This window comes from Hylobates moloch, unplaced genomic scaffold (assembly GCF_009828535.3).
Source record: "Hylobates moloch isolate HMO894 unplaced genomic scaffold, HMol_V3 SCAFFOLD_11, whole genome shotgun sequence".
Classification (NCBI taxonomy): Eukaryota; Metazoa; Chordata; class Mammalia; order Primates; family Hylobatidae; genus Hylobates; species Hylobates moloch.
This window is the reverse complement of record NW_026652286.1, coordinates 33,367,120-33,391,623: the sequence shown is the minus strand read 5'-3', so window position 1 is coordinate 33,391,623 and position 24,504 is coordinate 33,367,120. Positions and strand designations below refer to the sequence as shown.

Below are 24,504 nucleotides of genomic sequence, written 5' to 3'. Positions count from 1 at the left end.
TTGTCTACAGAGACCATCATCTACTGGCTACACGTAAATTGTAAAGAGCCATCCACATTGAAAGATTCCTCCTCCAACGAAACATCACTCTGGGAACTGCCTATCATAGAATCAAAAACCTCTTTCCCTCTCAAAATTCTAAAAAGCCACAGGTCAGAATATCCCTAAGAGCATTCACTGCGTGAAGGTAACAAATACAAGCATCACCTCTCACCGAAAAGGCAACATTTTTGTTAAACTTGGGTACCAGATATTTGAGGCAACAGATCACCAATAAGTAATCAGTCCCAGTGATGAAGTGTCCTGGGTTTAATTCTAACTCTGCTATTCTCTAGCTGTGGGACCTAAGGCAAATCACTTTACATGTCTAATCTTCAGCATCTGTAAAACAGAGATAGGAACAAAATTCTGTGAAGCAGGTAAAATGAAATAATGCATATGAAGTGCCAAGGCATGCTGATTAATAAATGTCAACCATAATAATAACTATTATTTTTGTCATGCAGTTAAATGGTCTGAATTAGTGTTTTTTACTCAAGTATAAAGATTTGCTAAGCTCAGGAGTAGCTGTAATAATTCCAGTCCTAGTTACACTTCAGACCAACCACATGACCTCTGGGACTTGGTATCCAAATGTTGTGAATCAAGATGAAAGCTGGGGTTCTGGAAATAGTCTCTGGATCTGAGCAGCAACTACCCAGGTAATTTACATAAGTAAAAACCCATCAAGCTGTACATTTAAGATCTGTACACTTTTTGTACATATATGAATTATACCTCTAGAGAATATATAAATTAAATGGCTCCCTGCTGCTTATAAAATTCTGTAGTTTCTTTACATACTATGCAAAGCCCTCCAGGTTTTATGTAGTATGCAAAGCCCTCCGGTTTGATGTTCACCATGCAAAGCCTCATTTCCCACTACTTGAAATCCTTCGGCCAATTGTCCTTGCTCTCTTGATTTCACTCATTCATTTGTTCAGTGATCATGTATGGAGCACCTACTAAGTACTCCATAAAGACAAGGTCTCTACTTTCAGAGTCCAGTGCCTTTTATACAACCATCAGCAGTTGAGGTATTACTGGGGGCAAGAGGAATTAGGGCATTTTAAATCTATACCCAAGCCAAAAAACAGAAACAGCATGAAATGCCAATACCATGCTTGTTCAGAAGGCAAGAGAAGTTAGACAGTTAATACTACAGTTATGTACAGAACTATGTATGCGTTCACTTATCAACACAGAGCCTCAGCAATTTGCCAGGAAAGAAAACAGTCTGTCTCCTGAAGTTATAAAAAGTTACCAACCACAGCCCAGAAAGGATGTTCTGTAGCAGAAAGAGAAAAAAAAGAGGAAAAAAAAACAAGCACAGTATTGCACTGAGCTAGACAGTAAAGGTTCAGGCAAGCATAGGGAAGGAGGGTGGACCCAAGGGCTCAAAAGAGTACACTAAGGGGAAAGGAAGGGTGGAGGATGGAGAGAGCACATGTTTCCCGATAGACATGAAAGGATGTGCACAGAAGAATCCTAGTCAAAAGACAGGGAATACCCCCATTCAAAGGGCAGCATGCCTTCTCGGTAGTATGGAAGGGCAAATGAACTTCATTTTCTTTAAAGTTGTCAGGAGATGTGGAGAAACATTTAGGATTAGGGAAGCTATCACATTCAGACAGAGATAAAATCTGGTCTGGCAAGCCTGGGCAACATAGCGAGACCCCCATCTCTACAAAAAATAAATTAGCCAGGCATGGTGGCACGCGCCTATAGTCCCACTACTCAGGAGGCTGAGGTAGGAGACTGAGGTAGGGGGATTGCTTGAGCCCAGAAGGGTGAGGCTGCAGTGAGCCATGATGGCACCACTGCACTCCAGCCTGAGCAACAAAGCAAGACCCTGTTTCGACCCCCCCCTAAAAAAATTGATCTGGGTAAGTTTGTCGGAAGCCCTAATAATGCCAAAGTATAATATTATGCTGGGATAAGCAGGATAATCCTTCTTACACGCCACTAGATTGCGTAACACGAGCTCGGGCTGGCCTCCTAAGGAGAACTGCCAACTCAGTATCTCCCCATTCAAAGAAGCCACATTAAGGAGGAAAAGAAGGAAGGAGAGAAAAGGGGATGAGTTGCCCTTCCGCCTTCAGTGGTAAGGAGTGACAACTCACTTTCTTCTGACACCAAGCTACTGGTGAAAGTGTAGTTCCCAAACACTGCCACAGAGTGGTGCCTGGTCTACACGCTGGGACCAGTAATTTACTGGAAATTCTAGGAAACTCAGTGAATCCAGCACATTGGTTAAGTCTACCACACTTGCATAGAAAAAGGATAGGCTAGATCTAAGGTACCACTGGGAAGTTGTAAACAAATGGAGGGCAGTTCTGAGCACAGCATCATTCTCAGGAAAGTCGTAGGAGTTCTCTAAAACCATAGGGTATAGAAAGGGGAAGAGAAAAGGAAAGGAGAGAACGGAAACATAAACAAGTATAGGAAAACCCTGAAAAATACTGAATCTGGGCAACGTGTACATGGTTGTAGGTTCTCTGGACTTTTGTATATATTTGACAATTTTCATATTAAAATTAATTTTTTCTAAATCTGGTGGTGGCACATAAGGAAAGAGACAGTGATCCTTTTTTAACCCTGAGCTTTCACCTCACTCTACTCAACACTACATCATGTACAAGGCTGATATTTTTTCTTGCTCAGAATATTTTCCAGGTTTTTTTTCTCTTTTCCCCCTTCCTCCTTTTCTCTCAACACCACATATATCTTATCTACTTTGTCTTTTATTTTTTACTTTTATTGTCCATTTCTTCCCCAACCCAACTAGAAAGAAACTCCATGAGGGCAGGGACTTTGTCAGAGAAGTAAAGTGACGTGCTTAGTGCTTAAACATCAAATAACTTTGCTAATCTGCCTCTCTGAAAGTAAAACACACTCACACTCATCTTTCATTCCTGCTACCACTGATCCCATCGAAAGTGACATATCCAGGCTGGGCGCGGTGGCTCACACCTGTAATCCCAGCACTTTGGGAGGCCGAGGAGGGCAGATCACCGGGTCAGGAGATCAAGACCATCCTGGCTAACACAGTGAAACCCCGTCTCTACTAAAAATACAAAAAATTAGCCAGGAGAGGTGGCGGGCGCCTGTAGTCCCAGCTACTCACGAGGCTGAGGCAGGAGAATGGCATGAACCCCGGGGGGCAGAGCCTGCAGTGAGCCGAGATCACGCCACTGCACTCCAGCCTGGGCGACAGCAAGACTCCGTCTCAAAAAAAAAAAAAAAAAAAAGTGACATATCCATAGGCCGGGCATGGTGGCTCAGGCCTCTAAACCCAGCACTTTGGGAGGCTGAGGCGGATGGACCACCTGAGGTTAGGAGTTCGAGACCAAACTGGCCAACATGGTGAAACCCCATGTCTACTAAAAATACAAAAATTAGCCAGGCGTGGTGACAGGCACCTGTAGTCCCAGCTATTCAGGAGGCTGAGGCAGGAGAATCACTTGAACCCAGATGGCAGAGGTTGCAGTAAGCCAAGATCATGCCACTGCACTCCAGCCTGGGCAACAGAGCGAGACTGTTTCAAAAATAAAAATAAATAAATAAAATTCATAAAATTTCAAATTTCTCATTCCCTTATTGGCCTATAAAACAAGGCGTAAATGTACCACGTGCGCGCACACACACACACACACACACACACACACACACACACCAAGACTAACAAATTTACTTTCTTTTCTTCTCCTTCTTGAGCTCCTGCTCAGCTCACCACTTACCCCCATACTACGCACAGATATCAGGTCATGAAACAATCTAGAGGCAAAATTCTGTGATTCTGTGCTCCCTTCCAGTTTAAGACAGCATTTCCCTATTATTACTTCTATCCATAAAACACGTACTATGTTTTTTAAATTATGATAAACCAAAATGAGATTTCATTAACTTGCTTCCTATTAACAGATGCATTTATATCTTTACTGGAGACAACATGATGAGAAGAAAACACAAGGGCTCTGGAGTCGGAGAGCCTGAAATCCAAATCCAGAAGCCATCCTACTAGCTAGCTGTTTGAGTCCTTGGGTAAACTAACACATCTCTAACTCCATTTCCTCAACAGAAAAGGGCAAGAATGGCTAGTTAGGGAAGGCATGTTCCAACGCCCACTTCAGATGTGGCAGCAAAGAAGTTGTAAGAGAAAAGGAAAAACTTCCCAGGGAGCTGCTCCCACTCCCAGGGAGTAGGGGGAAGCTCACAAAGTTGCCCCTCGGGATCTAATAAGGGCCACAGGTCCCCAGTGACTGCTATGTAGCCTCCATTCTCCTCTTCCAGGACAGAAGCGCTGGCTGAAGCTATCCTGTCCCTAGTCCCACCACTGTATCTCTGGTGTGTGGGGCTGCCTAGGGAGGCAGCAGAATTGAGGTAGTCTGAGATGTAAGTCAAATAGACCGGACACAGTTCTATCGGTTTGCCAGCTGTGGGAAACTAGAGCAGCTCACTTAACCTGTTTGAACCTCAATTTCCTTGTCTATGAAATGAAAATCACACCAACTTTGCAGGATTGTTGTGAAAAGTTAAAAATACTCTATGTGGAGTACAAAGCACAACAGATGACACACAGTAGGCCCTTAATAAATTATACCTGATAAAGCCCAAATCACATCTTGCTTTCTTTGCAGTGCTTTCAACACTCCAACCAGAAAATAATCTCAATATTCTCTTACCCTTAAAGTGACAACAATTTAGACTTGCCTCAACTTCTGTCTTATTAGTAATAAGTTGTGATTTGGAAAATACATATACCAAGCTTAATGTATACTATATAATTGCTACTTACAATTTCCTTTTATAATTGCTTATCTTTTCATGTATGTGTGTAAGTGAATGTATGAATAACTGATACATTGAGTTAAACTCAATGGGTATAAGCATAAAACTTTCCCTCCAAGCCCCTCTGTGGGAAAGTTTTTCTTTGTTCCTGAGTGAAATCTAAGGCAAGTCTCGTAATTTTTAAAAATCATTCTTTGACTATAAATATATTTAGGCCAAACACAACGGTTCATGCCTGTAATCCCAGCACTTTGGGAGGCAGAGGCAGGAGGACTGCTTGAGCCCAGGAGTTTGAGACCAGCCTCAGTGACATACAGAGACCCCCATCTCCACAAAAAGGGGGAAAAAAAAAGTTTAAATATCCTTCAGCCCCAAGAACACCATAGTTTCAATAACTGTCTTAATTGCAGTAATCAATACTCATCTAAATTAAAGCTTTTCCCCTTCCTTGATGGAGGTGAGAAGTCTAGTTGGGCTGGGGGATGTGAGGGGTCCTGTCATCATCTCTCTCTCCCTGCTCTGCATCTCTTCTACCCACAACAAGGCTGTCTCTGGCTCCTTCAGGGTGGGAACTGAAGGAGTGGGAAAAGCTATGGGGGTGTCAAAAGGCCACACCAATTAAGTGTGATGTTCATACCAACTTTTTCATGAGGGCCCTCCATACTCAATTCCCAGAACTTAAGTGAGACCTGGCCATTTACAACTCCAACCCTCGATCTCTGGGGTTTCCATGGGTACCTCCCTCCTGGTTCATGTCACCTTCTAGGTGGCCGAGCACAGTGTCCCTTTCTAGATGGCTTTAAGCTGGTTTCACCCAGCAGCCTAAGGACACTAACATCTTTCCAAGTACAAAGTGCTAACATACAGCCCTCTCTGTGCTCTGCTGCCTCAGGGCTACTGATCCATAGATTTGTATACTAAACCTTTCATTCCCCAAACTCGAGGGGATACATGTCAAATTCTCGGAATGACTCCATTACAGCCTCCCTCATCATTTGGCTTAAATGAAAGGGGCTTAAGGAGAAGCATCTTTCTCCTCTCCTCTATGTGTGGAAGCAGGAAAGGACACCGAACATACAACATACTAATAGCTCTTTCCAAAAACATTGTCTTAGAACCCTTAATAATCTCAACACTTTTATTCCCTAGAGGTAGGTACAGGCTACATGTGCAAAACCAGTTTAAGGCTACCCACTATGCAAGTTCTTGGAATATGAGGATAACTTAGCACCTACTGTTTTAGTCTCTTTTGGGTTTCAACAGAAGCTAAAATGAATTAGAGTTCCAATTAAAATTGTGTTATATGTATGTCCCAGGACATATAAAACTCGATTTACATGCTCAAGGTTTTTAAAACTTTCCTGAAGCTAAGTAATATACTTGCACACAGATCTCAAAGTAGGGGGACTGCAGTGGGGAGAGAAGAATTAATTTCCCCAAGCACAATAAGGACCTAGTTAGCCATTGGTAGCCTCCATTTTCTAAAACAAGAGCAGAGCAAATTCCTCTGGTAACACTAGAGAAGACTGCAGCAACTTCAGGCAGCTGTGAGCCAGAGCTGGGCTCCTCCTTGTGTCACTTTTTAGCAGCAGCTGTCATGTCACAGAGAACCTTTGTTCCCTGCAACATCCTCCCTTATTTTTTTGTCAAATGTTTCCAATGTGCTTGATATTCCTTCACTGAAGTACAGTTTTTGACTGAAATTAGTATTTCATTTAACCTAACATGTACAACTATGTATGTCTATAATTTAATCCCCAGAACTCTAATGCAGAATAATAAAAGCTACACTAAATCCAGTAATCCTTTTAGTTCCTTTTTAACAAAATTTAGTGAGGTCTTCAGTGTTGCCAATTGTCTCAGACTGCCTAAAGCAACCATGTGCCTTCATTTGCCTTCCATACATTTTCAGCTAATATATATGTATTACCTCACATATAGTATTTAGTTGCAAATGAATGGGCCTGGTATGTGCCAGCAGAAAGTACAGTACAAAGTCAACTTACAAACTGGTTCTATCACAAAAGTCTGTTTATAAGTTATTTGGTGTTTTTTCCTAAATTGCAGGTATATTCACAGGCCAAACCACAAAAGCTACTACTGGATATGGCCCCGCCAGTATCAGCCCCAAGTTCTAACCTCTGAAGCAGGGTAATTTTTCCTAAGAAGAAATGGGAAGAGAATTTCTTTTCCTTTTCCAGAGGACAGAGCCAGGCCTAAACAAAACTTATATAGAGGGAAAGCTTGTCTTTGGGGTACCACTTGTATACCCCAGCCTTCTCAGCCTAACCTAACTCCCCACTGCAATAGCCTTCCCTGGGTTTAGCCTTCTTCTGAAAACATTCTAAGTACAAAAACACTGTATGTCTCTTCCCACTGTCCCCAAATTAAAGCCCTCAGGAGATAATCCTTGAATTCCCAAATTAAAACTCACAGACACATTCCCACTAGCAGTGTTTGGGGGTTCCAATTTTTCAATATCCTCACCTAGATCTGTTATTAAACATCAGTCTTGGCCATGTGCGATGGCTCACATCTGTAATCCCAACACTTTGGAAGGCTAAGGCGAGAGGATCACTTGAGCCCAGGAATTCGAGACCAGCTGGGCAACACAGTGAGACCCCCATCTCTACAAAATATTTAAAAATTAGTCAGATGTGGCGGTGTGTAACTGTAGTCCCAGCTATGTGAGACGCTGAGGTAGGAGGATCACTTGAGCCCAGGAGTTAGAGGCTGCAGTGAGCTGTGACCGCACCACTGCATTCCAACCTGGGCTACAGAGTGAGATCCTATCCCCCACCCCCCGCAAAAAAAAAAAAAAAAAAAAAAAAGACTTTTTTTTTTTTTTTACAACAGACACCCTATGGATGTAAAATAGTCTCTCACTGCAGTTTTAATGTGCATTTCCCTAGTGGGATGTTGAGTACATTTTTGTGTACTTCTTGGCCATTTGTATATCTTCTTTGCAGAAATGGCTACTCAAATCGTTGCCCCTTATTAAACTTTATCTTATCATTGAATGTAAGAGTACCTTATATATTCTGGATATGAATCCCTTATCAGAAATATGATTTACAAATATTTTTTAAATGGTTTTCATTCATTCCTTCATTTATAGAGATGGGATCCCACTATGTTGTCCAGGCTGATGTCGAACTCCTAGGCTTAAGGGATCCTGCCATCTCAGCCTCCTGAGTAGCTGGGACTACAGGCATGCATCACTGTGCCCAGATGATTTGCAAATATTTTCTCTCATAGCCCCCTTCTTATAAAGCCTTCCTGCCATAAGTGAGTACATAGTTCCTAAATCTCAACTGTGGGGCGAAGTCTTATTACCCACCAACAATTCTGCACAATTCCAATTCCACATACCCAGGATTTTGGGTAATACCTGCTCCTGTGCCATCAATCTGTTGTACTAGCCTCCCATTAGGTGGCTGTTCCACTGGGCTGACTGCTGATCTAGAATGAAACTTCCCTCACTGTAACTATCCCTCTAACACCCCATTCCCTACCCTGAGCTTTTCCTATCACACTGAGCTTTAGCCTATACCATGCCCTAGCAGTTCACTTGTCCCAGTATGTGAATTTACCCTTTTTCATCAAATCTAAGATGGCAGTGATTGTAAGACCATCATTATTTTATGTGCCAAGATAAAAAAAAAAAGGTCGGGCGCAGTGGCTCACGCCTATAATCCTAGTACTTTGGAAGGCCAAGGTGGGTGGATCTCTTGAAGTCAGGAGTTCAAGACCAGCCTGGGAAACATGGTGAAACCCAGTGTCTACCCAAAATACAAAAATTAGCAGGGCATGATGGCACATGCCTGTGGTCCTAGCTATGTGGGAAGTTGAAGTGGGAGGATCATGGGAGCTCAGGAAGTCAAGGCTGCAGTGAGCCATGATTGTGCCACTGCACTCCAGCCTGGGTAACAGAGGAGACCCTGCCCCCTCCCCCCAACCAAAAACAAAACAAAACAAAACAAAACAAAACAAGCAGAAAAAGGAAGACGGAAAAAAAAACTGCTACCAATACACTCATGACATGCCTTTGATTATGAGGCATCTCAATTTCAGATATACTAAAATGTATGGGGGGAAATGTGATGAAATACAATAGTTCTAGACAACCGCATTGGTAAGGCTAGTTTTTGAGACAGAATATCTCATTTTGTCGCCCAGGCTGGAGAGCAGTGGTGCAATCTAGGCTCACTGCAACCTCCGTCTCCCTGGTTCAAGTGATTCTCCTGCCTCAGCCTCCCAAGTAGCTGGGATAACAGGCGCCCACCATTTTACAGATGAGACCATTGAGGCTCAGCAGTTAAATAACTTGCCAAAGGTCACAAAGTGGAACAGGGATTCAAATCAGGTCTAACTCCAATGCAATACTCCTTCCATTACACTTTCTTTAACCTGCCATACTAACATAGCACATAGCCTGCGACCATTTAAAAAAAAAAATCCTGGTACTCCTTAAAATAAGTGATTATTTTTTTAAATTATAAACTGCTACTGCCAAATAGAAAAGTAAAGTCGTTTCATTAAAAATGGAAATGCCCCATTTGTAAGTTACGAGTAAAGGTCTAAGTAGGTCATTTTTTTAAATACACAAAGATACTGTTTGATCCAGCAATTTCAATTCCAGAAACTTATCCTGCCAATAGGTCTGCACATATAAGAAATGATATGTACAAGGTTGTTCATAGTGAAATGTCTTTAAAAGACTGGAAACACAATGTGCTTCAGCAAGGACCATGTCATTTAGCAAATGCATGGTTAAATTATGAAAGGTTCATTCAATATGAATATAACCATTAAAAAAAGGAATGACTTCATGCATTAATATACAGCAATCTGCAAGATATGTTGTTAAATACCCATAGTTTATGTATTTGCTTTATGTGCACAAAATATCTCTGGAAAGATACACAAGAAACTGATTAACTTTACCTGGGGGTTTAACTAGGTTGCTAGGAGATATGGACGGAAGGAAAACAATTCTTGTAGCTTTCAAATTTGAAATACATGAATGAAAGAAGGAACCCAAGAGTTTTGAAAGACCTAGACATATTAAACATAAACTCTTTAGTAACAAAAGCTAGATTCTAGTCCCAGCTATACAAACAACTAGCTCAGTGCTCCTAGATGAGTAAACCTCTTAAACCTCTTTTCCGGCTCTCAGCTATAAATGAGGAGTTTGCTCTTCATGACCTCTTTAAGATCTTTCCAGCTATATAATTTTATTATGACACGTTTAGCTCCTACAATATGCCAAATATAATTTATAGGTGCTATCGAGGACTTCCTTGTTTTAAATTTGTGGAATACAGAAAAATATCAGATTTTAAAAGAGGAAGATTTGCTTGAAGGCCTACCTCTGCTACTTTATAGCTGTAGGATTTGCAGTAAGTCACTCCTCACTGACACCAAATTTAATTACTTGCAAAGCTGAGAGATACTTTCAAGAGTTTTTTACAAGGAGTAAAACGTGAAAATTTTCTTACTTTACAGCTCCACATGAAATGTCAACTACTGCACACAGACTCCCCCTTCAGGTGCTATGAAGTAAAGAGCATGTATTTTGGAGGCAGGCAGACCCACATACCCTGCTTAATTGCTATATCATCTTGGGAAGGTTATTTAATCTCTTAAGTCTCAATTTCCTCATCTGAAAGATGAACATAATGATTCTTACTTGAAAGGGCTATTGTGAAGATTAAATGATATTGTTAAGTACTCAGTACACTGCTTAACTAAAAATGAGCATTCAAAAATTGGCTCTTTTCCTTTCCAAACTTAGAAATGGAAGGGTGCCCCATAAACAGGTAGGTAACCACTCACTTCTAGTTGTAACTTTTGCTTCCCAGAGTCTAGACTGTTACTTCCATTTTCACTTCCTCTCCCCTCTATTCCTTGTTACCTACCAATATCCTAAACCCCAATTTCATTTCTCACCACTTCTAGAACAGAGAATGGTCTGTAGAAGCAAAACTAGAATTAAAGGGGGTAATTTCCACAGCCCATGTTCTATTACTAAACTGCTAAAACTGCCACAAGAATCTTCCGTAAGTTCACTCACCAGCCCACTTAATCTACAAATACTAACTGAGCACCTACAATGTGCCAAGCATTGTGTCAGGAGCTGAAGATCTAATCCCAGGCTCTCAGAGGGCTGGCAGTTTCTTGAAGTATTGACCATTGACAAAAAAGCAATCATAATACATTAGAGGTGATAGGAACTCTGAAGAAAAATGAAGGGGGCTGGCAACAGCAGGAGTTGGAGGGGAGGATATGATACTGCATAAGATAGCCAGAGAAGGCTCCACGCACAATGTGACACTGGAGAAGGGAATCCTGGATCAACTGAAGGAGTGAGCCATGCTGTGATCTAGAATATCATTCCAGGCAGAGGGAACATTAAGTTAAAGGCAGTGCGGTGAGAGTACTGTAACACGTCTGAAGAACAGCAAGATAGCCAGTGTAGCTACAATAACAAACATGAGAGAGTGGTTAATGAGTTCAGAAAATTAACAGGGAGGCAGGCAGAGCCTTGCAGGCCACAGTGAGGACTTCAGATTTTATTCAAAGTGAAATGAAAACCACTAGAGGGTTTGAGGCAGATGAGTAAAATCTTCTGACTTTCATATGAAAAGTAATACTGGCTGCAGTCAGAAGACTGGATTATAGGTCAAGGTCAAAGAGACTACTTAAGAAGCTATTACAATAAATCATGAAAAGAAAATTGCAACTTGAAGGGGGGTGACTGGAGTGGAGGTGTAAAGTGGCCAGATCCGTGTTTACTTCCAAAGGAGGGCCAACAGGATTTGCAGATAAACTGGATGTAGATATAGAGTCTGTCAGAAAGGACTCAAAGATGATGCCAAGTTTTTCTGTCTAACTGTAAGAATGGTGGTACCATTTATTGGGCTGCAACAGGCTGGTGGGGTAGAGAATGGAGGCAAGAATACAGAGGGGTTTTGTACATGTTCTGTTAAGACACTTACTAGACACTTACAGAAATAACTCTGGGATTCACTAAGAAGGTGGGGCTGAAGACAAATTTGGGAGTCAGGAGATAGATGGTATTGTCACAAGACGAATCAGACAGAGAAAACAACAGAGACTGGGACTTGGGGTACTCCACTGTTGGGAGGTTAGGAAAATGAGAAAGATCTAGGCAAGGAAACTGAGAAGGAGCAGCTAAAAGTAGGAAGAGAACAAAGAAAATGGTAGCCAGGAGGCCAAGAGAAGAAAATAATTTAAGAAGGAGTGAAAGATAAGGGTTGCTGATAGGTCAAGTAATCCTAATAACAGTGACAGCAAACACTTACATGACATTTACTATATACCAGGCACTGCTCTCTCTCTACAGACAAGGAAAAAAAGAACTGAAAGATTAAGTAGGGTGACCATATAAGTTACTGATAAACTGGGACTCAAAGAGGATGCTAATAATAATTACATCAGGACAATAGGCACAAACCAGGACTTTCCCAGGCAAGTAGACATATGGTCACCCTAAGGTTATGCATCTCTCAGTGTTCTAATCGTAACCTATTGTGTGACTACTGCTTTCCTTCCCAGTCTTGCATGCAATGGACAAACGGGTTCTGATACTTACTTTCAAAGGGATTAGCCAAGAACTATCCCACAGAGGAAATCAAAACAGTGTGTGCATACACATTGCTTCTGATACTTTTTTCAAAACTCTGTGTGGCAAAGGATTTTTCAATGATTCGAAGAGAAACAAATTTAAAAGCATTTTAGGCCAGAAGCAGTGGCTCATGCCTGTAATCCCAACACTTTGGGAGGTCAAGGTGAGAGGACTGCTTGAAGCTAGGAGTTTGAAACCAGCCTAGGCAACATAGCAAGACCTATAAAAAATAACTTAAAAATTAACCCAGTGTGGTGGGGTATACCTATAGTCCAGCTACTCTGGAGGCTGAGGCAGGAGGACCACTTGAGCCCAGGAGTTTCAGGCTACAGTGAGCTATCATCAGACCACTGCACTCCAGCTTGGGCAACAGAGCGAGAATCTGTCTTTAAAAAATAAAAAAATAAAATAAAAATACTTTATTTTATTTTATTTTGAGACAGAGTCTCTCCAGCCCAGGCTGGAGTGCACTGGCACAATCTCAGCTCACTGCAACCTCTGCCTCCCTGGTTCAAGCAATTTTCCTGCCTCAGCCTCCTAAGTAGCTGGGATTACAGGCACGTGCCAACATGTCAAGCTAATTTTTGTATTTTCAGTAGAGACGGGGTTTCACCATGTTGGCCAGGCTGGTCTTGAACTCCTGACCTTGGGTGATCCGCCCACCTCGGTCTCCCAAAGTGTTGGGATTACAGGCACGAGCCACTGCGCCTGGCAACATAAAAGTACTTTAAATGTATTTAGGAAAATATAGGTCAGTTATACCGGAAAATTATTTCAATAATATATTTTCAAATGTGCTTGTTTCACGAGAACATAGCCATGAATGAAGGAAATTAACACTGCAAACTACGAAAGTTACATAAACATACACACACAAACAAGATATGTCATGGTAGCTTTGTTACTGTGAAAAACTTTTTTTTTTCTTGAGATAGAGTCTCACTGTGTTGCCCAGGCTGGAGTGCAGTGGCTCAGTCTCGGCTCACTGCAACCTCCGCCTCCCAGGGTTCAAGCAATTCTCCTGCTTCAGCCTGCCGAGTAGCTGGGATTACAGGCACCTGCCACCACACCTGGCTAATTTTTGTATTTTTAGTAGAGACAGGGTTTCGCCATGTTGGCCAGGCTGGTCTCAAACTCCTGACCTCAAGTGATCCACCTACCTCGGCCTTCCAAAGTGCTGGGATTACAGGTATGAGCCACTGTGCCCAGCCTGAAAAACTCTTAATAGCCTAAATATCCCTAAGGGGAGAACACAGGACTAGTTAAATGAATTATGGCATATCTATCACAGAATAGCAAACAGCCATTGAAAAGAATAAGACACGTCTTGAAATGCCACATAGATTTCAAGAGCATCTATGATATACTATTCATTTGACAAATAGTTGTTGTGTACTTAATACCTACAAGCTAGGATATGGTTCTGAATAAGAATAAAACCAGCATAGTTTAGGCACTTGTTTTTTGTTTGTTTTTTGTTATTTTTAGAGACAGAATCTTGCTCTGTTGCCCACACTAGAGTGCAGTGGCCCGATCATGGCTTACTACTGGCTCGAACTCCTGGGCTCAAGTGCTCCTCTCGCCTCAGCCTCCTGAGTAGCTGGGACTATAGGTGCATGCCACCACGCCTGGCTAATTTTTTCATTTTTTTTGTAGAGATGAGGTCTCACTATGTTCCCCAGGCTGGTCATCAACTCCTGGCCTCAAGTGATCCTACCACCTAGGACTCCCAAAGTGTTGGGATTACAGGTGTGAGCCACTGCACCCAGCCAGTTCTGGCATTTGTGGAGCTATGTTTTAGTGAAGACATATAGGTCTATAGCACAATAAAATTCAAAAAAGCAATCTTACACCTGTATCACTGTTGTTTTACTTTCCTAATAATACGAAGAACTAAATTCCTCATCATGTTCATCTCAAAATGAGAAAGAGGCAGCAGCAAATGCTCTCAACCAGAGATTCCCTCCAAACCACATGCCTAGAGTCTGGGCCAACACTTCTCTGAAAGTGGCTGTCTATTCACACCAAGGACGACCCATCTTACTTTTGATTACTTAACCTCATTCTACCAGCAATTCTCAGTTTTTATAAAATCTCTTCTTATGGCACACAAATTTAAATCAGACTAGATCGCTAGGGATAATTTTAAACTCTTATGTGGAGACAAACATGATTCATATCAAAAGGAACCATATATATAAACATTTATTTATAAAAATACCCAAGTATGTAGGTTAAAAAAGTCAAGAGCTAAACAGCACAAGTTCACAGAATTTAAGACCCTGCTCACATCATTTAGAGACACAAATTATAGCTTGTCTATATGTGCTCAGCCTAATTTCATAGCAAAAGAATGCCACATCAATTGTAAACCACATGAAAAGAAAGTAAACATGTAACTAAACTCTGAATCACATTTATATACATATAATATAGGTCAGATTCTATAGCTATTATTCCATTTAGTAAAAGTACTTCCATAGTGCTTATTTGCAAATGCAGGAAGAGGCTTGCTCACTGTAGTGGCTTGAATGGTGGCATCCAAAAAAGATATATCCAACTCCTAATGCCTGGTACCTATGAATATGACCGTATTTGGAAATAGGGTCTTTACAGTTATAATTAAGGTGAAATGGCCCTGGACCTAAATCCAACCACTGTTGTCCTTATAAGAGAAAGGAGGGTGAGATGCAAAACAGAAAATAACCCAGAGAGGAAGGCCACATGAAGGCAGAGGCAGAGATTGGAGGGATGCATCCACAAGCAAGCCAAGGAGCACAAAGGGCTGCTGATAAGCACCAGAAGCCAGGACAGAGGCATGGAAATGATTCTTCCTCAGACTCCAGAATCAACCAGCATGACAACAACTCGATTTTGGAGTTCTGACCTATGAAAAAATAAATTTCCCTTGTTTATACCACCAAATTTGAGGTGGTTTGTTACAGCAGACCTAGGAAATTAACATACACAGCTAAAACAGTCATTTGTTTACAATGTAGTAAGTCTCAAGAGTAATCAGTAAAGAAAAAAGAATTTAACAAGTAGTTTTAATTTATTATGTTATAAAACAACACATCTTCATCGTAGAAAATCTGGAAAATCATTAGAAAAAATTATAAAATTCACCTTTAGAACCAAAGCCCATCTTCACAATCTCTCAACTTTAAAATGTGAAACTAGACACGTATTTTCTAGCCTGTGAGCTAAATAACCTGATCTTAAATTGTTCAAATAATGCCCATCATTAAATGCCTTTGTTTACAATTAGGTTTATATGGCACTCACACAACTATGAAATTGAGAGTCTATGATGGAAATTCTGATCTAATTTTAACATAAGCCTTATAATTGAAACGTACAAATGGGAACTACAAGGAGAGTTTTATTGTCATGGGGGTTTCCAGCGAGGTGCTTTCCCTTGATCATTTTGGGTCCTAAACTGTTCTGGTCTCTAATCATAATTTACATATCAACCAAATCCTCAATTTTAGAAATAATATATGCAGAAATAAGAAGTGCAGAAAAGCAATAGATGCAGAACAAAATATTAACAAATTTTATTCAAGAGCTCTTGACTAATGTTCTTCCACATTTCCATTATTTTTTTCAAAAAATAATTATCAATTAGATGCCATAAAATAAAGAGGAACATCTAACAGCTGCCATGTGATAGCAAATGTTGAAATACTGAGAATGAAAAATAGCTTGAAAATTATTGCCAAACCAAATCTTTGAATGCGGGCACATGGTTTTTTTGTAGTTTTTGTTTTTTTGAGATGGAGTCTCACTCTGTCGCCCACGCTGGAGTGCAGTGGTGCGATCTCGGCTCACTGCAACCTCCGCCTCCGGGTTCAAGTGATTCTCCTGCCTCAGCCTCCTGAGTAGCTGGGACTACAGGCACGCGCCACTACGCCTGGCTAATTTTTGTATTTTTAGTAGACCAGGTTTCACCATGTTGGCCAGGCTGGTCTCAAACTCTTGGCCTCAAGTGATCTGCCCGCCTCAGCCTCCCAAAGTGCTGGGATTTACAGGCATGAGCCACCACGCCCAGCCAAACGCAAGCACATGTTTTAATATTTCATTTAAATAGCGATGGTTTTTGTTATAAAAAGCAAAAGTCTCACTAACTCCAGGTAAATTTTTAAACTAAGCCTCTACTATTTAAATGTTTATTCAAAATTAGACAGCATCCTCATTCCCTAAGTGTGGGCTGCACATAATGACTTCCTTCCAAAGAATACAACATGGAAAAGGGTTGGGGCAGGGAGTAACTTCATAGGAGAAAAACCAGACAAACATTACCTCAGCCAGATGATCAGGGTCAGCATCAACAGTTACAAATCAGGCTGACAGCATGTACTCTTGATATGTGATGAAAACGGTACTTCACCTCTGTGGTCTTCCTCCCCAAAACCCATAACCCTACACCTGTCATGAGAAGAACACCAGACACATTCCAATAGAGGGGCACTCTACAAAATACTTAATAAGTACTCTTCAAAATAGTTGGGTCATCAAAAACAAGGAAAGTCAGCCAAGAGGAGCCTAAGAAGGCATGACAACTAAATGTAATGTGTTATCTTGATGGGATCCTGGATCAGAAAAAGGACATTAGGTAAAAACTATGGAAACCTGAATAAAGTATAGACTTTAGCTAATAATAATGTATCCACATTGGTTCATTAATTCTAACAAATGTACCATACGTGTTAACAATAGAGGAACTGGGTGACAGATATATGGGAACTTCCTATACTATCTTCTCAGGTTTTCTGTAAATCTAAAGTTCTTAAAGTCTACTTAAAAAAAAAAAACTATATGGCAGTCATTTCTAAAAAATGCCAACTGAGGTTCTGGATAAGACTTTTCTAATCACCCACATGTAAAAGCTTAAATTTAATTAACGAAAACAACTAGACCCACTAAACAGTTTCTAGCACTAAAATTAAATCCACATTTTAGGGTACTCAGAGGCAAGATAAAGGGAGACCAGATCAACTCCACCTTTTTAAGCAAACATTTACTGTGAGAAGAATGTAAAAATTCAGTCTCAAAACCACAGTTATTAAAAAATATTAATTTTAAACTAAAAAGAACAAAAAAAAATGTAGTTCAGAAGAGAATTATTTTAAAGCAGAAAGCCCAGATCAGAAACCCCTAACAGGAAGTTTGGTCCTTCTTCCACCATCTTGGACTAAAATTTTATGTCTCTGAACATATTTGACTGTTTCCTCATTTACATAATGGAAAGTGACAATCGCACAGTGCAATATCCAAAAGATGCTCAAAAAATAGCCTGTCATAAATAAAAATATAAAATTCTTAGTCTTTTTACTTCACTCACATCTGCTAAAACCAATGCTTTCTTGGTGAGGTATGCATCAGTCCGAAAAGAATCAACCAAAAGAGAAAGAAGGGGTACAAAGGAGGGAAAAGTAGGAATAGCATTTAACTATTTATATTAGCATTTTCCAGGCCCTCCTTTTTACATTTTTTACATCTCCCCCTGCAAAAGTATCCTGATGAGGCCAGGTACGGCAACCCATGCCTATAATCCCAGAACTTGGGGAGGCTAAGGCAGGAAGATTGCTTGAGCCCAGGAGTTCAAGACTGGCCTAGGCAACATAGCAAGACCCCATCTCTACTTACTAAATAAATAAATAAATAAAGCCACGCATGGTGGTACACCTCTGTAGTCCTAGCTAATTGGGAGGTTGAGGCAGGAGGATTGCTTGAGCCCAGGAGGTCAAGGCTGCAGTGAGCTATGATCACACCACTGCACTTAGCCTGGGTGACAGAATAAGACCCTGTTTCAAAACAATCCAAAAACAGTGTCCTGATGAAACTCTCATTTCAACTAACACTTATTAAGATATCCTGAAAATTGTTACATTGTACTTCACCAAACTTCGGGTTCTACTGCAAATGAGACATTGGAAATAACAAAAATAAATGACTATCAGTTCCTGCCTTCAAGGAGTCTACTTATAGTCAAGTAGGAGGCAAGACAAGAAAACAAATAACCACTTTTGTTGACGGAAGGATGACATCAATTAGAAAATGCGCCTAATTACAGAGGCATTAAAATAAGAAATTTTTTTAATGTGTGCTTTAGAATGAAGGAGATACTATAGTTTCTGTGTGGTAAGAGTAAATTTAGAAAAAGGTACTATGGAGGCATAGATATTAATGTACTGCCATTTAACACTGCTACCCTTATAGGTGTTGGGGGGAGTTCCACAGATTCTCAATCAACCAAGTCATGGAAGAAGAGAATTCAAAACGTATACATCTTACCAAGAACAGATGTGTTTGCAAAATGCAAGACAGACCTGTAAAGATGCAGAATATCTGTATTAATAAAATCTTAGGCCGGGCGTGGTGGCTCACGCCTGTAATCCCAGCACTTTGGGAGGCCGAGGCAGGTGGATCACCTGAGGTCAGGAGTTCAAGACCAGCCTGGCCAACATGGTGAAACCCCATCTTTACTAAAAATACAAAAATTAGCCGGGTGTGGTGGCGGGTGCCTGTAATCTCAGCTACTCAGGAGGCTGAGGCAGGAGAATCGCTTGAACCCGGAAGGCAAAGGTTATAGTGAGCCGAGACCGCGCCATTGCACTCTAGCCTGGGCCACAAGAGCGAAACTCCGTCTCAAAATAAAATAAAATCTTAAAAGGCAAGATGAATTCATATTGACATTTCACTAAATTATTTGGGAAACAAAATTCAAAGGTAATTACTTTTAAGACATGTAGCCTCTATCAACAAGAAGCAGATGATGAGTGAACTTACTAGTTTTTCCTCTTGATCTTTCCCTACAAAACAAATCATTGCAAACTCTAAATGTACAAAGGGGAGCTGAGCACAGTGGCTCATATCTGTAATCTCAGCAAGTCAGGAAGCCAAGGCGGGAGGATCGATTCAGCCCAGGAGTGCAAGGCTGAGTTGAGCTACGATTGCACCACTGCCCTCCAGCCTGGACAACAGAGTGAGACTCTGTCTCTAAATAAGTAAATAAATAAATGTATGAAGAGGACAACTGTAAAATAAGCCACATTTCTAAAAGAGAATCAGGTCATTTGCAAACGGAGGGAGCAGGAAGAACAAAGGAATCATTTTCATGCTATCTCCCCTCACTGTTAGGACTAAAGCTGTCCTTTATACAGGAAAAGAAAATCCTGTCTTCGCAAAATCCTGAAGGCTTTGCTATGTGTAAACCCTAGAGAAATACCTGTCAAATGAATAACTATCCTAATAAATCCTATATGGATGTTTACTTCTTTTAATACTTGAGTGCAGCCGGGCGTGGTGGCTCATATCTGTAATCCCAGCACTTTGGGAGGCCAAGGCGGGCGGATCACCTGAAGTCAGGGGTTCAAGACCAGCCTGGTCAACATGGAAAAGCCCCATCTCTAACTACTAAAAGCACAAAAATTAGCAGGGCATAGTTGCGCATGCCTGTAGTCCTAGCTACTTGGGAGGCTGAGGCAGGAGAATCACTTGAACCTGAGAGGCAGAGGTTGCAGTGAGCTGAGACCATGCCACTGCACTCCAGCCTGTGCGACAGAGCGAGATTCTGTCTCAAAAACAAACAAACAAACAAAAAACCTTGAGTGCCCAGGGATGAGATGGCACCTATTCAATTAAGTATCCTGATAAGAAAAATAAAACCCTTCTCTCACAGCAAGGCTCCTGAGCCCAGCTAGGTGCAGCACTACCTGTGTCTCCCAGTGCTGTAGTCACTCCAGCTCAGCAGGGCAGTGGAACAGCTGAGACAGAAGAAATGTTCCCTGAGGAAGGCAGAGTGTTTAGGAAAGATAACCCAAACATGGACATTTTGTACATTCTTTCAGTCCCCACTTCGGACTATTCAAAAGTAAATATAAATCAGACTTTTACAAAAATTAAGTATTAAACTTCAAATTCCTTCAGGGAAACGTATCTGTATACTTTGACTCACATTTACTGACTTGGCAACAATACAGCTATCATTTACTATGCGTCAGGCACTAAGTGCTTTACCATATTAATTCAATGAAACCTCACAGTCCATGAAGGAGGTGGTCTTATTATCGTCTCCATCATACAGGTGAGGAAAGAGTACAGGTGAAGAAAGACTTTAAGTAACTTGCCCAGTCACAAGGCTAGTAAGCATGGAGCAGAAATTGATTCCCAGCAGTCTGGCTCAATTCTGTGCCCCAAATTACATCATTACAATGAGAGCTACCTTCAGAAAACAAAAATAAATGTATTGCCCCTGCTTTCTCTAGATTCATGGAGTAAAATGTCCAGGTTTTCTCAAATCCGTCTCTCCATACACCTCCGTCAATCCTGACATTTGGCAATAATGCTAAGCAGGAAAAGAAGCTTTTTCCAAGGTATGTGAGTAAAACCTGTACTGCAATAAAAATTATATTAACTATTCAGGTTCCCTCTGTCTTCTAAGAGCACAGATAACTGCAAGTTTACCATACATGACGGAGAATTTCTCCTACTTCCCCTGTAAAATATTTTCAAAATATCTTACTCACTCAACTGATAAAAGGTGATAAACCTACCTAAAAGACTTTTGGTGAAGAGAAGCAAGTATCAGTTGTATTTTTCAGAGTGCAGAAAAGTTGTGTGATCAAAACAACAAAAACAAGATTATAATTCCAGTTTACTGATGGACTCGAAAAACATATGTTATAAAACAACTAAACAACTCAACTGTAGCTATGTTACATGTTTAAAATGAACTAATCATTCTAAAAATGTTTAAAGAATGGGAATGATAGCAGAAGAAAAATGTCACCATGAGAGAGTATAAAGATGAGTTAAAGGTTTTCTTCCTGCAAGATTCAATTTGTTTATTTAGTTGTAGCACTGCCCACCCACCACACCCCACAAAAAAAGCCACATTTATTTGAGGTCACTTTACCTCCTGCTATTTCCTTTGCAGTGAGTCTGCAAAGTTCTAATGCACGGTGCTGATTTTATTCATTGAACACAAAGCAATTGAGTGAAACATACAAGCAACTAAACCTTTGGCATCCTGTGAAACCACAAGAGAGCAAGATCTTTTTTCCCAGGTTCTAACATCTTTTTAAAGCTGTTTTTTCAAATAGCAGTATACCTAGAATGACTGCATGCTTGTCTAGAGTCACGTCCTCAGTACCAAAAGCCAGATCAATTGACTCTGAGACGGGAAATTAATCAAGACAAAAAATTTTAATGGACATCTTAACTTAAGCAGCTCTCATTTACTTATTCTTTCATTTAGCTAATTTCAATCTATAAACAAAATAAAAGCAGCAAACAGTTTTTCCTATGGAAACTCATTAACACAGCTTTCAGAGTTAAGCTTCAGCTTAGCCCAGAGATTCCCCTTAATCAATTATTTGTTGCTTTTAGAAAAGGTTGTGCAAAAACATTAGCTAAAACTGGTTAAAATAAAAGCACAGGGAAGGAACTTTTCTGAAAGATATTAAACATACTGTCAATTTATTTTAAATAGGACGGATTGGTAAAAATAAAAAGAATTTAAGTCAAAATTCATTGTTTAAGAACCTAACAATCATAAAGTCATATAAAGTAGTATGCAGTAAAATGTGGGAAAACTATAAAAATGTTAATTTTTATAGTAACACAGCAATTTAAAAAATGATTGCAAATGGCTGGGCATAGTGGCTCACGCCTATAATACCAGCACTTTGGGAGGCCGAGGTGGGCAGATCTCCTGAGGTCAGGAGTTCAAGACCAGCCTGGCCAACGTGGTGAAACCCCATCTCTACTAAAAATACAACAATTAGCTGGGTGTGGTGGCAGGTGCCTGTAATCCCAGCTACCTGGGAGGCTGAGGCAGGAGAATCACTTGAACCTGGGAAGCAGAGGTTGCAGTGAGCCAAGATCGGCCACTGCACTCCAGCCTAGACAACAGACCGAGACTCCATCTCAAAAAAAAAATTGCAAACAAGTAAACACATGACGCACGTCAATATTTTAAAATCTTATGTCTATACCATTCTTCCTTCCCCTAACATGACTAGTCAACAGCAAATTTTAGGTGCTCTCAGTAAATTTCCCTTGGTGAAATGGTGATGGGACAGGGAAGGGAACTAACTCTACAAGGATGGCACTCAAGTCCCTCATTCTTCATACTCACTTAAAAGAATGATCAAAAATTGTCAAAACTTCTGAAGTTCTTGTATAGGGGTTGGGGATTGGGGGCTACATTTGTTATTATCTTTGCCACGTCTTGTGTTTTGTGTTTGATCATCCAGGAGCAAGTGGGAGTGGGGAGAGCAAGGGAGCTGTTTACCTATTAAGACCACTTTAGCCTACCTATGACCACTTCTAGCCAGGTTGGATGGATCCTTCTTAATAAAGGAACTATCAGATTTGGCTCCCTTTCCACCATCCCTGGGGCTTGTTGCCGGCTAAAAATTCAGTCTCTAATTGAAAGTCTGATCCATTTCTGAAATTTTGCCTGTTCTGTGTTTTTATCACTAAATGCCCCCCTGCTTCCATTTAAGCTCACCCTTGTTTGAGTGAAGTGAAGACAACATTTGAAAATGTGTTTGGTTTTTTTGAACCCAATAACACATTTAAAAGGTATATTTAATCCAGATCTAGTTATTAGTGGCTTCTGGTATAATTCCTTGTACTGTAATCATATGACAATGATTAGTTCATTATAATTAACTACAATTGAACTTTGTTTAGTACTTTTACAATCCTATCTACCTAGCTATAATAAATCTATTGACTATATACTATTTAACAGTTACTATGCTAGACACTGCCTAAAACACAAAACACCACCAATAAAAGTGTTTGCCCCAAAAGAGATCACAATCTATCAAGACAAATATACCCAACCAAATAGGTGATAACTGCTATCAGGAAATATCAAATATGCTGGGCACAGTGGCTCACACCTGTAATCCTGGCACTTTGGGAGGCAGGGGCAGGTGGGTCACTTGGAATTTGAGACCAGCCTGGGCAGGAATTTGAGACCAGCCTGGGCAACATGGTGAAACCCCATCTCTACCAAAAATACAAAAAAAAAAAAAAGAACCCAGTGTGGTAGTGCGCACCTGTAGTCCCATCTACTTGGGAGGCTAAAGTAGGAGGATCACTTGAGTGCAGGAGGTTGAGACTGCAGTGAGCCGAGATAGCATCACTGCACTCCAGCCTGGGTGACAAAGTGAGGAGACTCTGTCTCAAAAAAAAAAAAAAAAAAAAAAAAAAAAAAAAAAAACCACAAAGAGGTATCAAATGCTATACAAACACATTCCATCTAGGAAGACACAGCTAGCAACCATTTCCTGCTTCACTTCCTTGATGTTTAATTTCTTTCTTCCTATGTTATATTTCCCACAAATAGTATTTTTTCCAAATTATTTACCTAAGAAAACCTTAATCATCCATCAAGTAATTCCTCTGTAATACGTATGTTATTGGCTAAATACAGCAATCCAGATCTATATCTATGTGTTAAAGTAGTTAAATCTAATTTATCTTGAACTTATTAGGGAAGTACATAACATCCATTGTTAAAATTTTATCAGCCATACCCATCAAGATTCCGGATTAAACGTTAAAAATAAATGAAATCACAAACAAGTGAGCAAGAGGCTATAAAAAATGACCATCAATCCAATCAAGACAAATGTGAATTTAAAAAATAAAAAGTAAAAGAATGACCACTAAGATCTTAAGAGGAAACATACAGAACTTATGGAAATAAAAAATATAACCTAATGGTAAAAACTCAATAGATGGACTAAAAAGCGTATCTCTTCAAACACTGCTAAGGAGAACTAAAGGACAGACTATAGTGAACATAACAATAGCTAGAGGAGACATTTAAAAGACAATACTATGAACAACTTTATGCAATAAATATGAAGCACAGACAAAATGGACATATGCCTAGAAAAATACAAACTTAAAATTGATTCAAGAATAATTAGAAGGCTGGGTGTAGTGGCTCACACCTGTAATGCCAACACTTTGGGAGGCTGAGATGAGAGGATCAC

The 24,504-nt window shown here is 40.4% G+C and overlaps 1 protein-coding gene across 8 annotated transcripts in view; it reads right to left on the bottom strand.

Annotated features, from left to right (window-relative positions):
• RRAS2 (RAS related 2) overlaps positions 1-24,504 on the bottom strand; it is an 81,873-nt gene that overhangs the window by 20,977 nt on the left and 36,392 nt on the right. Inside the window, exon 1 of one of the 8 annotated variants that reach the window (XM_032166546.2) lies at positions 16,784-16,801. The exons of the other annotated variants lie outside the window; for them this stretch is intronic. The gene's annotated coding sequence lies outside the window, so the exon portion shown is untranslated. Of the gene's footprint in view, positions 1-16,783; positions 16,802-24,504 lie in introns of those variants that run through there. 8 annotated transcript variants of the gene reach the window in all.